This window comes from Chenopodium quinoa, unplaced genomic scaffold (genome assembly GCF_001683475.1).
Source record: "Chenopodium quinoa cultivar QQ74 unplaced genomic scaffold, ASM168347v1, whole genome shotgun sequence".
Lineage (NCBI taxonomy): Eukaryota > Viridiplantae > Streptophyta > Magnoliopsida > Caryophyllales > Amaranthaceae > Chenopodium > Chenopodium quinoa.
Window position 1 is genome coordinate 244664 of NW_018745311.1, and position 17386 is coordinate 262049.

The window sequence follows — 17386 nt, forward strand, 5'->3', positions numbered from 1 at the left end:
CATTCAATTGAAAGATTCTAAGTGTTATGCATTTTACCGAATAACACGGTAAATTACATAACACTTGGGGAGGTAATTTAGAAATAATTAACCATTCTAAGTGTTTAAATTTTTTCGAACATCACGAAAAAATCTTAACACTTGGGGGGTAATAATACAGAATTTTTAAAAACAATTTTTTCGAGACATTCGTAGCACAGGTGTCGCGCGCAACTGAAAGAGTTGCGTGCGGATGTCACATGTAACAGATTTTGTTGCGCGCGACATGCTCGCGCAAATACAGACGTTGCATACGCCACATGATGACAAACTGCGAACCCGAATTTGTACGTTTGAATGAAGTTGCGATTTCTACTTGCGACAAAAAGAGGGTATTTCTTAAATATAACATATACTCGGATATAAAATTAAACTTTGATTTAATTCCTTTTAAACAAGGTTTGATTAATTTTTCATTTAATTTCTACCTAAGAGATTAAAGAAAAAAAATATAATAAAATAAAAAAACATTATAACTACGCAAAGACCTGGTTTCGTAATACGAATACGTAGGACATCTTTATTATTCGGTCATATCGAAATATAAAAATATAAAGCTCATATTTATTTCATTCAAATTTCAAAAGAGAGACATTGTTGAACTAGATAGTAAACGAAAAAAAAACATAGTAGTGATTACACTTTATTCAATTTAAAACTAATGGCGAAATTGTGTAACACACTAAGGTTTTACTATGTCCTCGATTGTCACAGGTGATGGAGGAGTAGTTTCCATCGCAGTATTTTCAGAAACCTTAGAGCTTTCCCCTACACTCTTCTTCTTCACCCAAACATTGTTTTTCAATTTAGGGATTGGGGTCTTCGCAACCTGTTTTCCTTTCCCTTTGACTATTGGAGCTTTCTTGCGAGTATTTGGTGAGGGTTCTTTGATTTTCACACCTTGTTCCGCGAGTTTTGAGGGAGATTTCCTTTTTGTTTCCTTCGAATGAGCCTTAGGGGATAAGAAGTCTAAGTTTCTTCTCACTCCTTTATTTTGGCCACTAGGAGGAGTAGTAGTGGTTGAATGCATCAAAGGCTTAGGTGGATTACGAGCGGTAGCGGCTTGAAGTTGAGATCGATCCTTCTTTAATTCGCCCTTATCCGCCGCATTCATCAAATCTTTGTAAAAGGAAGATAATGTAATACTCGCGATAGGATTTTGTTTCACCCACCTAGGAATGAAGACTTGACCAATATTCCATCCAACTAGGAATTCTTTCGGGTTTAAAGATCACATCTTTAGGGGCATCACAATCTTGCGGGGGAAGAAATTGTCTCATCCCGTATCGTCTCATTAACCTACAAGGAAAAATATAAGTAGTACTAGATAGGCCTAAAATCCTAATGTAAGGGCAATTAAGACTATTCCCAATCATAATATTTATGTTCCACCAAGGAATCACAAAACTTATGTTAGGAACCCCATGACAGAAAAACGACGTCCATTCCTCTTCGTTCTGATGCTTATAAAGGATTCGACGTCCAGGGAATGTCTTTACTCCATTAGCCTAAAGGTTTTGTGGCTTATCAACAATTCGCAAGCGCTCCATAAGCCAAATCTGAAAATAAAAAGAAAGAAAAAAAATCAGTTTGCGATTTTTTACACAAGCAGGTGGCGCGCGCAACCAAACTAGTTGCGCGCACCCTCTACGCGCAGTGAAGAAGATTACGCTGGTCATGCCAGCGCAACTTCGTGACTTGCGCTGATAAACGCTGAAAAAAAAAAATTAAATATATAAAAAAAAACTTATGTGTAATAAGAGTGGACTTCCCGTGAAACCGTTTTTGTTAGGATCTTCTCTAAGGCGATTCAAGCAGATAACCGTTTCTGCCAAAACCAAAGGAGCGGGTTAATGACATCCTTTTATTTTCTCTACTATGGACGCCATGGAATAATCTCTGTATTTTTTGTCTGTCCTAAGTAAACAATTAACAACAAGATAATATGATAAAGCACGAATTTTAAAGCGTTGTTTAGTCATGTTGTCACGAGGGGCGACAAAATGTTCAATAAATTAAATCAAGTTCACAAGGGAGAGTATTTGTACGGAAACCTGGCAAGGCCTTAAACTTACTGGGAAGAGGGACAATTTGAACAAGAAAAGATGGTGGTTAGAGTCCCAATGGTTGACTGCGGCATGAAGAAAATTAAAGTTAACCACTAGTTGTATATAATTGAATAGAGGGTCTAGGTGGTAAATTTTGAAAGCTAGTTTGCCCTCGGTTGAAAGGGAAATGACCCATTGCTTCAAACGTTGTTCAAAGGTTTTCACTATTGTTCAAAAAAAAAAAGAGAGAATGAGAATTTAGAGAGATTAATTCTTTTTAGTTTCTTACATTATTAAGCGAATGAATGCAAGATGATCAAAAGCATACACAAAACCACGTTTAAATAGACCCAAGAGGGGCAAATTTCGGCAAATTTGGCTTAAAGGAAAGTTCACCAATAGGTGGCGCGCGCAACTGATGAGTTGCACACAACATCCGCGCGCAACTAATTCAAATGCGCGTGACAGCCGTGCGCAACTCACGCAGTTGCACTCGTCTTCCCTGACGCGGCATGTGAGTTGGATTTATTTCTGTATTTTGACTCATATAATAACGAAATATTCACGAAATCTTAAGCTGAATTATACGCTTTCCTTCTAAAACTTTGTGTCCTTTTTCTTTCCTTCTTTCTTATTTTCTTTTTATTTTCTTTTTTATTTTTATTTTCCTACATTCTTTTTCTTTTTATTTTCTTTTTTATTATTCTTTCTAGTTCAATATTTTCTTTTCATATTATTATTTCTTTTTTTCTTTTTTTCTCTTTTATTTTTTTAAGCCTTCTTTTTTTTAGTTTTGGTTATTTTTTTGAGGGGGGTAAGTCGGGAACCCTTTCTCTCCCTCGAAATTTTTTTGCTAATAATAATAATGTACACATGGAAACAAAAAAAAAATTAATAATGATGACATATTTACAAATGTGTCATATGTACAAAAAATTGAAATAATAATAATAATAATAATAATAATAATAATAATAATAATAATAATAATAATAATAATGATAATAATAATAATAATAATAATAATAATAATAATAATAATAATAATAATAATAATAATAATAATAATAATAATAATAATAATAATATATACATCAGTTTCCTAAAAAAATAACAATATCTGTACAAGAAGAATCAGGGTGTTCGGCGACTACTAGACGGTTGCTGCACATCCTGCAAAATCCAAAACGAAGATTAAATACATGAAATGTAATAACTTCGTTTAAAAGAAAAGAAATAAAACTTACCGCAATCATCCAATGATCACTGCATGATAAGCTCGGAAAGCACGTAAAGTCCTCACCATGTCGTTCACGGTTTCCCGCGGGTTTGTTCCAAAGATACAAGGAAAGTTAGTAAATAAATGTATATGAAACAAAAAATAAATAGAAATATTTCAGTACATATACACAAAAGACATACCGACTTAACCGTCTCAGGTAGAAATTGTATCCCCTCGTCATCGTCCGCTGCTAGAAGGGTCTCACGAATTAACAATCCGACAACATCAGTAAACATGATCTCCGCTGTAAGAGGCACCCAACCACCTCGTCAGGACCACCTAGAACCTCCTCAGCGTCGACAAACAGAGGCGATTCCACGCTATGACGGATAAAGTTTCTTTAATTAGTTTACTTTATTTCCTAAATTAAACTAATATATGTATTCTAGGCCCATTTCGGCAGCATAACGGCTGCCGATAGGGCAAATCACGAAAATCGAATGCCACCCATACTTGGGGGCTACGATACCTGCAATTAAACTCAGTAAATGGGGGCTTCTAACACCCACAAAAGCCATCCTATACCAGTTTCAACTAAGTATTCAAGGGATTGTATTTTAAAAATCTCAAAGAATCAACTAATTCTAGACGAATAACAAGATTATAAACATGGTTATCATCTACCAATCATTTTTGAAGTTCGAACAGGGCAAGAGTAAGCTAAGAGTATGTTTCGCGCCATTTTTCAACAATTTATAATTCACAAAAATGAATTATGAAAGTGATATTAGTTCCATCACTATAATATACTTCATAATCAGCAATTATAACAAAAATGTGAAAGAAAAAGCAATAGAATCAAGCAAAGTTCGAAGAAAAAGAGAAAGAAGGAACTTGAACAAAGAAATGCTCATACAAGGTTTAATACTTAACCATTTTTCATGAAATTTGTTGCAAAACACTCTTTAAACATAGCATGACAACATAGAACAAACAATTTCAAGAATAATGGACTGAATAGAAAACCCCCAAATACGAAATGTGGGGTTTAACGATTCGAAAATCGTTTGAATTTAGCCGGAAAAGAACAAATTCTAGCAAAAAAACATACATTGGGTTACGACAAATATGAATTAAGGACGAAATTTGCTTCCTTAAGCTTCAAAAATCGCAAAAAACAGAGCTTCCTAGAGAGAGAAATGGTCGAAAATGACGAAGGAAGGAGAAAGAAAGAGTGAAGTGAAAAATCGCGTTTGCGATTTTTACTTTACTGACATAAATGTCACGCGCAACTGAATCTATTGTGCGTGACATACCAGTGCAACTCAGAATGATGCGCGTACCTGGCCAACGGGACCCTCTGATTTGCGCGCGGATAATGGTCACTAAAAAGACCAGAATCTTGATTTTGATACGATTGATCATTTTTCAACAGTTTTTTCTCGTTATTAAATGTAATGGCGCACACATTATCAAAATCTTTTTAAATTGCTTTGCATATTGTAGTTTTTTTTCTTCTTTGTTAGTTTTTTGCATCATTCTTGCTTGCACACCGTGCTTTGTGCCTTCCCCAAGCATACGTTTTGAACGTTTTTCGTAAGAGTGTCTTAAGACGTTCCGTGGTGGTGCTTTACGTAAAAGCACCCATAGACAGGTTTGTCATTTTACTGTACTGACGTTACAAATGTCCGGGTTTTCTTCTTTTTTCACGTCCGAAGCAAAAAGAAAGGCGTTTTCATGCAGCGTAAAAATGCAAATGGCGTATCGTACGATGCAAAATTGTACGGCGTAGGTGTTGCGTAAAATTTCACTCAGCCCAAGCTTTGCGAGATCTACCTCTTGGGACTAAAAGGTAGAGAATTACTGTAGGCGTTAGCTCACGAGTCGACAGGCGCAGAACCATCAAGAACAATCACTTCTTGAATGGGAGTAAATACGGTAGTTAGTGCGCTTACTAACTTACTGGAAAATTAGGGTGTCGAAATCATCCCCTGTATAAAGAAGCAACGAGACGATGTCGCGCCTGTGTAGTCACGTGCCCCCAGTCTTGAGACACGTGTACTCATCTTGTGGACAAAACTGCTGAGAGAGTTGTTGACTTTCTTCCCTCTCATTCAATTTGAATATATTCCTCCGAGACTTGTATTTCTATCTTGTGGACTTCCGGCTCGAATAACGGAAAATTTCGGCTCGAATACCAAAAACCCCTTTTTCATCTTTTACTTTGTTAATGTCAAGATAAAGTTTCAATGACATATCGAGGGACTTTAGACCAATGATGACACGATTGAGAGGAAATCTTCCCCTTTTATCCTTTTAAAATCGATCTCTTCTCATGACATGACATCACCCAGAACACCTTTACTTGTAAAAGCGTTCTACAATTGCAAAGGATCAATCTAGATTCTTTAGCGCGTTAAGAGTAGCAAGAACTTTTTCTAGCCTTAATAACTACTTGTTTCAAACACTTAGCGAACCAAGGATTCTTTCCACATCCTTAAACATTAATGAAAGATTCTCTATCCTCAGAGAACTTCACAGAATGAGTCTCGGAATTATTTCCTTGACTACTTTGATTATCGTCTATTCTAGACTCGATCAAAGTGGGGGCTAACTGTAGACATCTACTTTTGGCCTCCTGTCCCGACATGAAGTGCAATGACAATAAATAAAGCCATCTTTGTGTTGGATCAAAGTGAAGAATACTTATGGATAACTAGTTAAGCCACAAAACAAAAAAGATTAGCCAAAATTAAAGAAAAAGTCAAAACAAAGGTCCAATTAACAAAGACCGATCATAATTAGGCTTAAGCCTGTGCTTAAAACCTAATAATGACATATTTAGGAGCGCCTAGGTTAAATCTTAGTGATGCCGCGAAAAAAGCCGCGTGCATCTCAAAGAGTCGCGCTGGGCTGCCGCACGCAACTAATTTAGTTGCACACGACACCAAGTGTAACCCCCAGAATTGCGCTGCAGAAGATTCAAAATTATATGAAAAATATAAAATCGAGTCTTAGCATAAAGTCGCGCGCAAGACAATCACTTGCGCAGGGATGCCGCGCGCACTCATTATGTTGCGCGCTACACCTGCTGCGGAAGAATGCTCGAAACCCTAAAAATAATAATTCCCTATAAGTACGAGCTTAGATCGAGGCTTAAATAGACGGAAATTAACCTAAAACTCTGGCGAAATACTTGTGAACTTGTGGAACCTAGCCCCTCTTGTCCAAAACACTCACCCCTTTTTATACTTTGTTACTACGGTGGAGGTTCCCCAACAAGAAAGAGTCCATAAGTGTTCTAAACAGAGATATAGCAAAGAGAAGTGGGAAATTCCCGAGCACTTAGTTAAATCACGTTTATTTTCTTGTTTAAAAGGAATTTAATTAATTAATTAGTGTTGTTTGATCACCTTTAAAATAATTAATTAATCAATTCCACATAGTATCTTGCGTTAAATAAAGATTTAGAATTGAATTAAATAGTTGTTGGTTGATCACTTAAGCCAAGGTGAATCTTGTTTTTTTTCTTATTCTTTTCACGAAGTTGATTAAATAAGAATAACGACATTACGATGTAATTCCTACGTGAATTAATGATTGTAAATAAATTCAACTAACATAGTTTTAGGTATGGTGTTGCATATATTGTTTGGTGATGAAAATGTAAAAAAAGAAGAGCTAGTAGAGGCCGCACTAGGGCTAGGATAACGATTCCCCTCTAAAAGGAACATTATTTTAGTACCCTCGCTCCTTAACTCATTTTTGGTTTATAGACAATTTTGGGCATGGGTAAACTTATGATTCATGTTAATTATTCCATGAACTCCACATGGAAGAAAGGCATGAACGAGGTTTATAAGTTTTCCTAAAACTCATTGGCGACTCCTACTTGTTTCATACAAAAAAGCTTAATGATAGAATCAATTCTAATTCAAGGTCTCCAAACAGTCAGGAATTCAAATCCTACTACACCCTAACAAGTGTAAAGTCCTAGTCTTTTATGTTGCCATGGGCATTTAAGGAGAGTACCCTTACGATGGGATCACCCTCCTTACAACTTCCATCGGGCTTAACAACACCAATGACCTTCCATGTGCCTGTCTGGGGCAGAAGGATCTTCAACAAGTCAATGGCAAGCGTATCTTCTCCATAGGGTGTGCAGTAGGCTGTCTGTCCTTGACTGACTTCTTCCTCGTAGTTTGAGGAGTCTTTTTGGCCAGATGACCCTTGCAAAAGTCAGCCATTTTCTTTTTGATCAGGTCCTTGATCTCACCCTTGAAACTTGTCAAAAATTTCATGAACTCGTCTCTGGTGACTGGAGCCTAACCCCTTGCCTACTAGGTTTCCCCTTCCCTGTAACCAGGGGGCTTGCTTGTACCTGCCTGGCTATCACCTTATTTCAGAGTATCTCTGGGACGGATACGCCTCGAAATGAATGACCCATCTCTAGCCATGTATGTTTCAACCTTAGGATCATCATCGTCCTGGTCTGTAAAGACCTCCGGCTGATGAGCCTTAGGTTCAGGAGGAAGTAAAGACTCTTGAACCATCCTTGAGGTACTTTCCCAACAGACGGCGCTGAATGTTTTGGGTGTTATTGTCCTTCGGGAGAGTTACAACTCTAAGACTGTTGCACGAGGAATGTACCTGCAAAACAACGGAGACTCCGGGTGGTTGGAGGTCTACCTCCGACGATTAAGTTAGTACATGAGTAAGAGTAGGAAAAGATTCAGAAATTAAAGTGAGATCTTCTCGGATTCTGAAATCAGATGTTCTCTAGTGTAAAAGAATGTAGGTTATGTGTAATAAATGATTGAAAGTGTCCCAAAAATGGGGGATATCTCTATATTTATAGGGTCATTGGGAAAGGTGCCCTCTCTTAGGTCATTTTACCTAGATTTGGTGGGCTGCACCATTTTGCGGCGTTTCTTGGGATTTAGGCCCTAAAGCCCGCAATTCTAGAAGGAATCTGAGGCTGACACCTACCTTGGTTGGACACGTGGCCCTCTTTATTTGGTCCACTTGAATAGGGTATATATCTTTACCCAAAACAACTAATAGTATGTATTTTACAATGTCTTACAGTATTTTTACAGGTTCCTCCAACTTATTTTCAAAAAATGATTGACGAGCATAGGGGAATTGGAGGTGGGTCTCACATGTTGTTGGATACCATCAACCAAATGATGACAATGATAATTTATGTGAGTAGTAGATCAATTGTATTGGCATAACTAATTTTGAAATTCTTTTTTATCAACATTATAGTAGAAATATATTTAAATATTTATTCTCGTATTTGTGTAGAACATATTTTGTTAGATGTGTTAAATAATATGAAATATACTTGAATGGTTTGGGTAGTATCTCAATTCGTTTTAAATGATGCACAGGGTAAAATACAAGAATTAAATAGTTTAGAAAAATAGCATGATAATTCTGGAAAAAAAAAAAAGAAATACAGCAAGAAAATAGTGTAACAATTTCATAAAAATAGCTTATAATATGAATTGGGTATTTTTTTTAAAAAAAACACATTAGAGAACTGTTGTCTAGCATGACTGTTCTCTTTTTTAATGTAATATATAACGGCTAAGTAGCCTAACTGTTCTATTTTCCTTCATTAATTTAGAATTTTAAGCAGGGAAACGTTCTCTATTTGTCAGTATATAAATCACCTTTTTTTTAAACGTTCTCTATACTTTACTCATCGTTTAGTATAAGAACGGTCCTAAGGTGTTCTATAAAGCCTATTCTAACGGTTCTCTAAGCGCTTTTCTGTAGTAGTGTCTCTACATTTTTTTAAACCTGTGCCTGTTATCTTTGGTTTCGGTAAGCTAGCAGCACGCAAAATGTCAGTTTTAAGTTATTTTGTTGTTTACGCATCAAGTTCTTTTCATGCATAATGCCTATTTTTATGTTTCAATACTACATTTTGCTTTAAAAGGTGGGTTAAGTAATTATGGGCCATCCTTGTGTATTTTTTTTTTCCTAAAGTCAAAAGCTAAGTGTTTTTTTTTCAACACAAATTATGGAATGATGAAACTTGTATTAATTATCTTTGGATTACTATTATATGTTGTGATTTAAATTAGCCTATGTTTTCCAACTAAATATTATTAAAAAGTTCCACTAAAATAACAGACAAAGGAGGAAGACATTTGCATATCTTGATATCTATTCTAATCCAATTATTTGTTTACTTTCATATACTGAATATTGACAACATTGAGGCTTGAGCTTAATTAGAAGCATTATTGTTGAAGCTGAAATATGCATTAAAAATAGTTAAAGCAATAGTACAACTATTTTAAACTATAGATGTACAATTTGACTGTCATCTCTTTGGTATATGTTGTGAACAGATGACATGGAAGTCGTATACGGATGATATTCTTTCATTACTTCCGGAAATATGTCAAAGCGATACACTCGTGTGGTGTACTTATGCACCACTAACCTGCTTTGAAATTGTTAAGTATCATTTTCTCGATTAAGTGATGCGTCAGTTTTGATTTGACCAACCTATCCCTCTTCCGTGTAACACAACTGAGTCACTTCATTGTATTGATCATTGAGGTGCAAAAACAAGAATTATGTCATGATTCATGCCAAGTATTTAGCAGAGTAGAATAAGCAAGAAGATAGAGTTGTTGGTGGCACTTTGGCCAAGGCTCAAAGAGCAACATTGGATGCCTATTTAGCTTGGTATCGGACAATTACAAGGCTTATTATCACTCTGCCAAACCAAGAACGTCTTTCAACTAAATATCAGCCCTCCTCTAATGAATTTGTGCTTGTAAGATTTACACAATGGTGCTTATGTAAAAAAGATTAGCTATTATTTTTTTTTTTTGTAGACAATGCACTTAAAATTTAAAGACCTAACTATTTTCTTATTTATTTTTAGTCTGACACAGCTACTGAAGTGGTGGGAAAAGAGTCTATTTCTGATTTGCCTGTTGACAAATCTTTTGAGTTAGCATTCCACACCTTACAAAGTTTAGCAAGTTCCTACACCGAGACCTTACATATAGTAGGAAAAGCATACATGCTCCATGATGTAGGTGTGACCACTGAATCATCATCCTCGTCTGGTGTCATTTCTTCTAGGCCACCACGACACATCCCTAATTCTCCTCAATCTCTTACTACTACTGCTGCTGCCACTGCAAGTTTTACTACAGCAACTCCTAGTTCTATAACTACTGATACTTCTATTGCCGCCACTCCTACTTAAACTGTTATTGCCACTCCTACTTAAATTGCTACTTCCACTCTTGCTACATCTACTGCCACTCCTTCTTATACTTCCCCTTCCTCAATTTACTCCTCTTCTTCGTCCTCCTACCTCATTAATTACTTCTCTCATATCACCACATACGACACTTATCCCATCTTTATTCTCTTTGAACTACGAGTCTTCTCCTCCTCAATCTTATACTCGCCAACTGCCATTAACGTACCTAAGACGATCACGCACATCGAGTTCTAATATTTCATAACTATCACCCATTACAGAGGTTAATGAATCTACATTTGGATCATCGGAGCATCATTCAAAGAAGCAGCGTGGATCATAGGTGTTAGAGAGCTAGAAGCAACTTTTTGGTCTTAAATTATATGTAAATAAGATTTCGTTAATATTTTGACGAACTTATGAATAGATTGTGAAAATAAATTAGGACTTTTAATATGTTTATAATAAGTCGTAAGTGGTCCAAAAATATAAAATTTAAAATAAAAGAAAAAATCAATAAAAAAACCATCCACCACCAGCCCACAACCATTGGCGGTGGCCAATTCCATCCACAACCAACCCCGAACCACCACCTCCCTAACCTAGCCACCAAAAACTCCCAAGAAACCGCCCTTACACTGCAAAACCGACCCCCTCTCAATCCCCCCACCCCCTAAACCAACCATAGCCAAAACTCTTGCGTCGAAACCGCCACCCATAAAACCAAAAACCACCATAACCAAAGGCCACATCCCTAAAACCGTCTCTATCTCCTTCCCCAACCCCCGAAACCACTTGTCACACCAACCCTAACCATCAAAATAACCTCCCTTATCCCCGAAATACAAAAACAAACCTTTTATCTCTCCTATAATTGCCGGAAATCACAATCAAAAGGAGTGACGAGAGGGTTTTCGGTGAGGGGATGGTTTCGGTAGGTCGAAAAAGTGGGGTTGGGGATCAAAGATGTTGGTTTGGCTGTGGGCCTTGCCAGTTGGGGAAGTGCGGCCACCAGCGTTGAATGGCTGGTGGTCTTTTGTTTTTTTTTTCTGATTTTTTTTTTTTTTTTTTCAATTAGGCTATTTCACCAAATGCCACCGAGTACTTCAAAAATTCACCAAATGCCATCAAGGTTTTCTAAATTCACCAAATGCCATCGAGCTTTTAAAAAATTCACCAAATGACATCAATGACTAACGGTCGTTAACTTCGTTAGTCATTAAGGTTAAATCTTGACACGTGTCTTCATTTTATTTATTTATTTTAATTAATAAAAATAATTTTTTTTCTTCAATTTCGTGGCAAAAATTACTCGGGTATAGTTTTGGAGGTCATTTTGACCCTTTATGGGCTCAAATTAGGCTCGAAATTGACAAAAAAAAACGTAAATGCTCCGTTTTGTGTGTTGAAAAATATTTCGATTAGCGTGTCGTTATTTTTTAACCATCAAAATTGATCGGGTAACGTTTTTGTGGTCATTTTGACCATTTATGGGTACAAATTAAGCTCAGAATTGACAAAAAAAAAAAAAATACTCCGAGTTGTCTGTTGAAATATATTTTGATTAGCGTGTTGTTATTTTTTAACCAGCAAAATTGATCGGGTAAGGTTTTGAGGGTAATTTTCGCCCTTTATGGGTACAAATTAAGCTCAAAATTGACAAATAAAATAACGTAAATGCTCCGTTTTTTGTGGTGAAAAATATTTTGATTAGCGTGTCGTTATTTTTTAACCATCAAAATTGATCGGGTAAGGTATTGGGGGTCGTTTTGATCCTTTATGATAATAAATTAAGCTTGGAATTGACTAAAAATAACATATATGCCCCGTTTTATATGTCGATATCGTAATTTTCTTTTCGGAAAAAATACAAAATAGGATATATATTTACGTTTTTCTTAGCCAATTTCGAGTTTAATTTGTACCCATAAAGGGTCAAAATGACCCCCAAAACCTTACCTGAATAATATTCGTCACGAAAATCGAAAAAAAATTATAGGAGTGGGTAACCGCTCGGGGCATAACCACCAAACTTTACAAGGAGAATCAGTTTCAGTTAAGTGCTCCTATAGTGCTCGGCATGCATGAATATTGAATAATTAATCAAATGAATGATAAACACCACAAATTTAAATAGCTTAAAAAAATTGTAGATTATGTGGGCATTAATGTACCTCATGAATGTTTGAATGAGGGAAATGTTAAGCTTTGCACCACGTAGAAATTCCTTCACATCTTCTTTTGCTAATCCATGCAACTACATCCTCATCATAGTGGAACATTGCCTTAGGAAGTGAAAATTTAATGGGATCGACCAAATGACAAGCATGGTTGTGAAGAAAGGTCAAATCAACAAAGAGCGATTGAAGAACAATGTCTTCAACAAGTGGAGTAGGTTGCATAGGTGAACCTCTCGAAGAGTACAACATCGACTCTTGTTCACTCTTGGACCGCTGTTCACTCAGCTTTGTGTTAGGTTGATCAATGTTTTTAGGCTTCTCCATGATGAGTCTATTTTATACATATATTTATTTCCCGTCCCATGGTCATATTTGTGCTTTTTTGAGCTATACTGAGCTAATTTTTGTTACTAATATACGTTTCTAGTATTTTTGAAGAGTTAGTATTATTTTGAAGGGATTTGCAGAATTATGACAATTTCCGAGCTTATTAAGCAACTACAAAGATATTAGAGACTATCGTATTTGATGACCCTAATATTTGAAGCCTAAGGTCGAACTAATTAAATTTGGTTTGTTTGGTTCGTCGGAGTACAAGAGTATTTGTTGCAAGTCCATTACTGAGATATAATTAAGATTAAATTCAAGGCCCAAATAATCAAAAGTCCAAGTTGTTAAAGAATATCAGTTCTGAATTGAATTAATTGATCGGGCCCGATCAGACATTGGACGTAGCTGATCATTTCAGTTTGCTAGTTTTCAATATCGGCTACTCGTTTTTGTAGGTTGGGTAGTATATAAAGCCTTTTAGTAGGCTGACATGAGGGAGGTTAGCTGATATTTTATTTTTCTTTATTTTTTGCTCAGTTTTCTTTTCCATAAGTTTTGTTTAAAAATAGCTTTCTTTAGTTTTGATATTCTCCAAGACTCTTGGGTTCCTGGTGATTCAATCAGGTTACGTGATAATTGTGAGACGCCTCTCCCGTCTCATGTTTCTTCTATCATAGATTTGCGTTCCTACGCGTGGCATACTTCTCGGGTTCATCAGCTGTTTGATTCCTCTACAGCTGGTCGTATTTTGGCTCTTGAGCGCCCGAGAAGACCGATGGATGATTTTGTATACTGGAAATATTCTAAGGATGGGGTTTTTTCTACTAAATCAGCCTACGCTATGCTGTTACGTCATCTCGACTACTCTTCCAGGGGTTCTAGCTTAACTTCTTCATGGTGGAAGGCTTTCTGGGGTTTGCCGCTTTTGCCAAAGTTACAATTATTCTGTTGGAAGCTCCTTCAAAATGCGCTTCCCCTCAATGGTATTCTGTAACAGCGAGGGATCCCAGTAGAGGCTACTTATGTTCTTTGTTGCGGTTCTTATGAGTCTGTTGATCATCTGTTTCGGGACTGCTCTTTTGTTTCGGATATCTGGACGTCTGTTCCTCTGCTTTTGTCTCTTGTCATTCGTCGGGACGTTCATTTTAATGTCTGGTTTGCGGATTTGATTTCTCAGTTGCGGCAGAATAAACTTTGGGACACGTTAATCACCGTAGTCTCCTTCTTTTGGGCCATTTGGATATCTCGGAATCACAAGGTTTTTCGTTATGCTGTTATTTCTCCTACTGTGATTCTTCATATTATGCAGGACTGGGTTTCTCGATGTTCTGCGGTCGATGATTTTAGGGCCTCTGCTCGTCTTACTGGGGTTGCCTCTGGTGCTATCAGGCAAATTCCTCTCTCGTCATGTTATCTTATGGGATCTTCAAAATTCTTCCGCTGATGTCTTTCTTTTGATCGATGGTGCTTACAACTCCCGTGATAATACTGCAGGGGCTGGTTGGATTTTTAGATCTCCACATTCTACTACTGTTCTTGGAGGGGGTTCTAGAGCATTCCTTTCTTCTTCGGCCTTTCAATCAGAGTTGCAGGCTTGTTTCTGGGCTTTACAGGCAGCAGATCATCGTGCTTGTCAACACCTGCTGATTTATACGGATTGCTCGTCTTTGTTATCTTTCCTCAGTAATGATGGGTGTCGGGATATTTCTTGTTTGTGGCTGTTGCAAGATATCAGGATTTGGTCTCTCGGTTTTCGTCTTGTGTTGTTCAGAAGGTTCCTCGACAGTGGGTAGCTCCTGCTCATTGGTTGGCAACTCAAGCGCGTCAGCGTCATCTGTTGTTGTGGTCTTTCTAGTTTTTTCTGTTTGTGTTGTATTTTTGTTTTTTAGTTCGTCTTGTCAAAAAAAAAATCATTATTTTAGATTTTAGAACTTCATCCGTAGCTTGATAGTTGACTTTGTTTTATGTTGCCTTCAACTTTGAGGTTTTCAATATTGCAGTGTAGTTCTACTTTAATTTATTTATTTATTGTTTCTTTACTCTAATTTTGTTATTTATCTTCAATACTAGTTTATTTTATTCTTATTATGCTTTCTTTAATCGCTTTTATTAGTTTAACTTTAATTTTGTACGAGTAGTTTAATTCTAGGGTTGTGGGGATCCATGCATATGAAGGAATGATTTATTATTATTGATTGTTAATGTTGTGGGTTAATTTCGTATTAACTGATTTAATGCTATGCAATTAGATTAGCGCTGGTTTAATTGTATGAGTTCCGTAGTATTGATTTGAGATTCGAGATATGAGAATTAATATTAAGGCCTAGTTTAAATAGGTGGAATTTATTTATAAAATGGTGAAGTCAAGATTCAAGAGATGCAATTTAATACCGATGGATTAATTCTGCGATTATAATACGTAGCGAAAGCCCTTTATAATCTGGTTAATTTATGCATTGATAATTGATTGTTATGTTTTATCCCGCAGTATTAATTATTGGTGAACCTATGACACTAGGCTTTTTATTTATTGATTTCTCCCTACTTGTATTTTTCTTAGTTTAATTCCCTTCAAAACAATTTGGTTACTTAATAATTTAGATTATAATAATTTATTAGAAATAAAAGAATATTGTTTTCCTGAGAATTCGACCCTACTTCCCTATTTATTTTAGTTAGTGCTTTTAGAAATTACTTTTGATTAGGTGATACGACTTTAGCCTGTCAAAATTTGGCGCCGTTGCCGGGGAAACGACTTTGTTTTTATTTCTAGTTGCTTTTAGAAATTACTTTTTATTAAGTGATACGACTTTAGCCTGTCAAAATTTGGCGCCGTTGCCGGGGAAACGACTTTGTTTTTATTTCTAGTTGTTATTAGAGTCTAGATTATTTTTTTTCTTTCGTCTCAGAGAACGTAAGTTCTTTGGGACAATTTCTCATATTTATTTGTTTAGTAAAGATTAAGAATCAGAGGCGACGACACCACCACCACCTCCTCCACCTCGCAAGCTTAGCGATTATTCGCAGCCATCCCTGACGGATTTTCCACATCTTACTCCTACCCCAGCTCTTGATTGAGTACAATTCGAAATCAAGCCCCAGTTTATCACGATGATTGAAAGAAAGCAATTCATTAGAGCTAAGGGTGAATACCCTAATCTTCACATTGCAGATTTCTGTCAATATTGCAATACTATTAGGCAAGCTGGGGTTCTTCAAGACCAAATTAGGGAGATTCTTTTTCCCTTTTCCTTATGTGGTAAAGCTACATTGTGGTATAATGGATTGGATAGAACTGCACTTGGTATTACTGACTGGGAAACTCTTGATTTGAATTTCTATAATAAATATTACCCTGTAGAGAGGACAACTTTGTTAAGGAGTGCAATCAAAATTTTTTCCCAAGAAGCTGATGAAAGTTTATATGAAGTTTGTGAAAGATTTAAGGATTTGTAGAGAGAATGTCCCCATCATAAACTAGCACAGTGGCAGATAATCCAAGCTTACTATAATAGGCTTGGATATAATTCAAGAATGATTTTGGACTCTACAACTAACGGAAGATTTATGAATTTTGATGAGAATATAGCGAGCAATGTTGCCGAAGAGATGATGTAGACACCCAAAAATGTCTCCCCAAAACTAAACCTGATAATGAACAATCTTTCACCGCCTTTATTGGTCGGGTTAAGTATTTAATCATTGGAGTGCTTTAATCCATGTTCTATCCAATATATTTCATAAACCAACCCAATGAATAGCCCATTTTACCGCAGAGTAGTTAAAACTGCCGGACATGGGGCTTGCTGACGTGGCATGGGTCCTGGTACCGTGACACAGGATTTTTCACCGTGTCACGGTGCTTTCCTGTGTTTTTTCCGTGTTTCTTTCTCCACGCGCCTAAGAATCTGGACACAAAACTTCCCCGTGTCACGGGAAACTATGCTGCAACATGGGAAGTATTGTCGTGTCACGGTGGGATGCTGACGTGTCACGGTGCCCACAAAACTTCCCCGCGACACGGGGAGAACTGCCATGTCACGGTAGAAATTCCCGTGTCACGGTGCCCATACGTGTGACACGGGGCAGTTTGTGTCTTTTCTGCGTACACCCTTCACGTGTTTTCACTTCATGTTGGTCAAATATCCCCTGCGTCACACAAAAATCCCCCGCGTCACACAATATTCCCCCGCGTCACGGTAGAATCTGCCATGTCGCGGTAGCCTTTTTTAGGGTTTTTTTTATATCTTTTTAGGGTTTTGTATGTTCCCTCTACTCATTTTACCTACAAATACCCCCTCCTTTCTACAGTTCGAGGCACCAA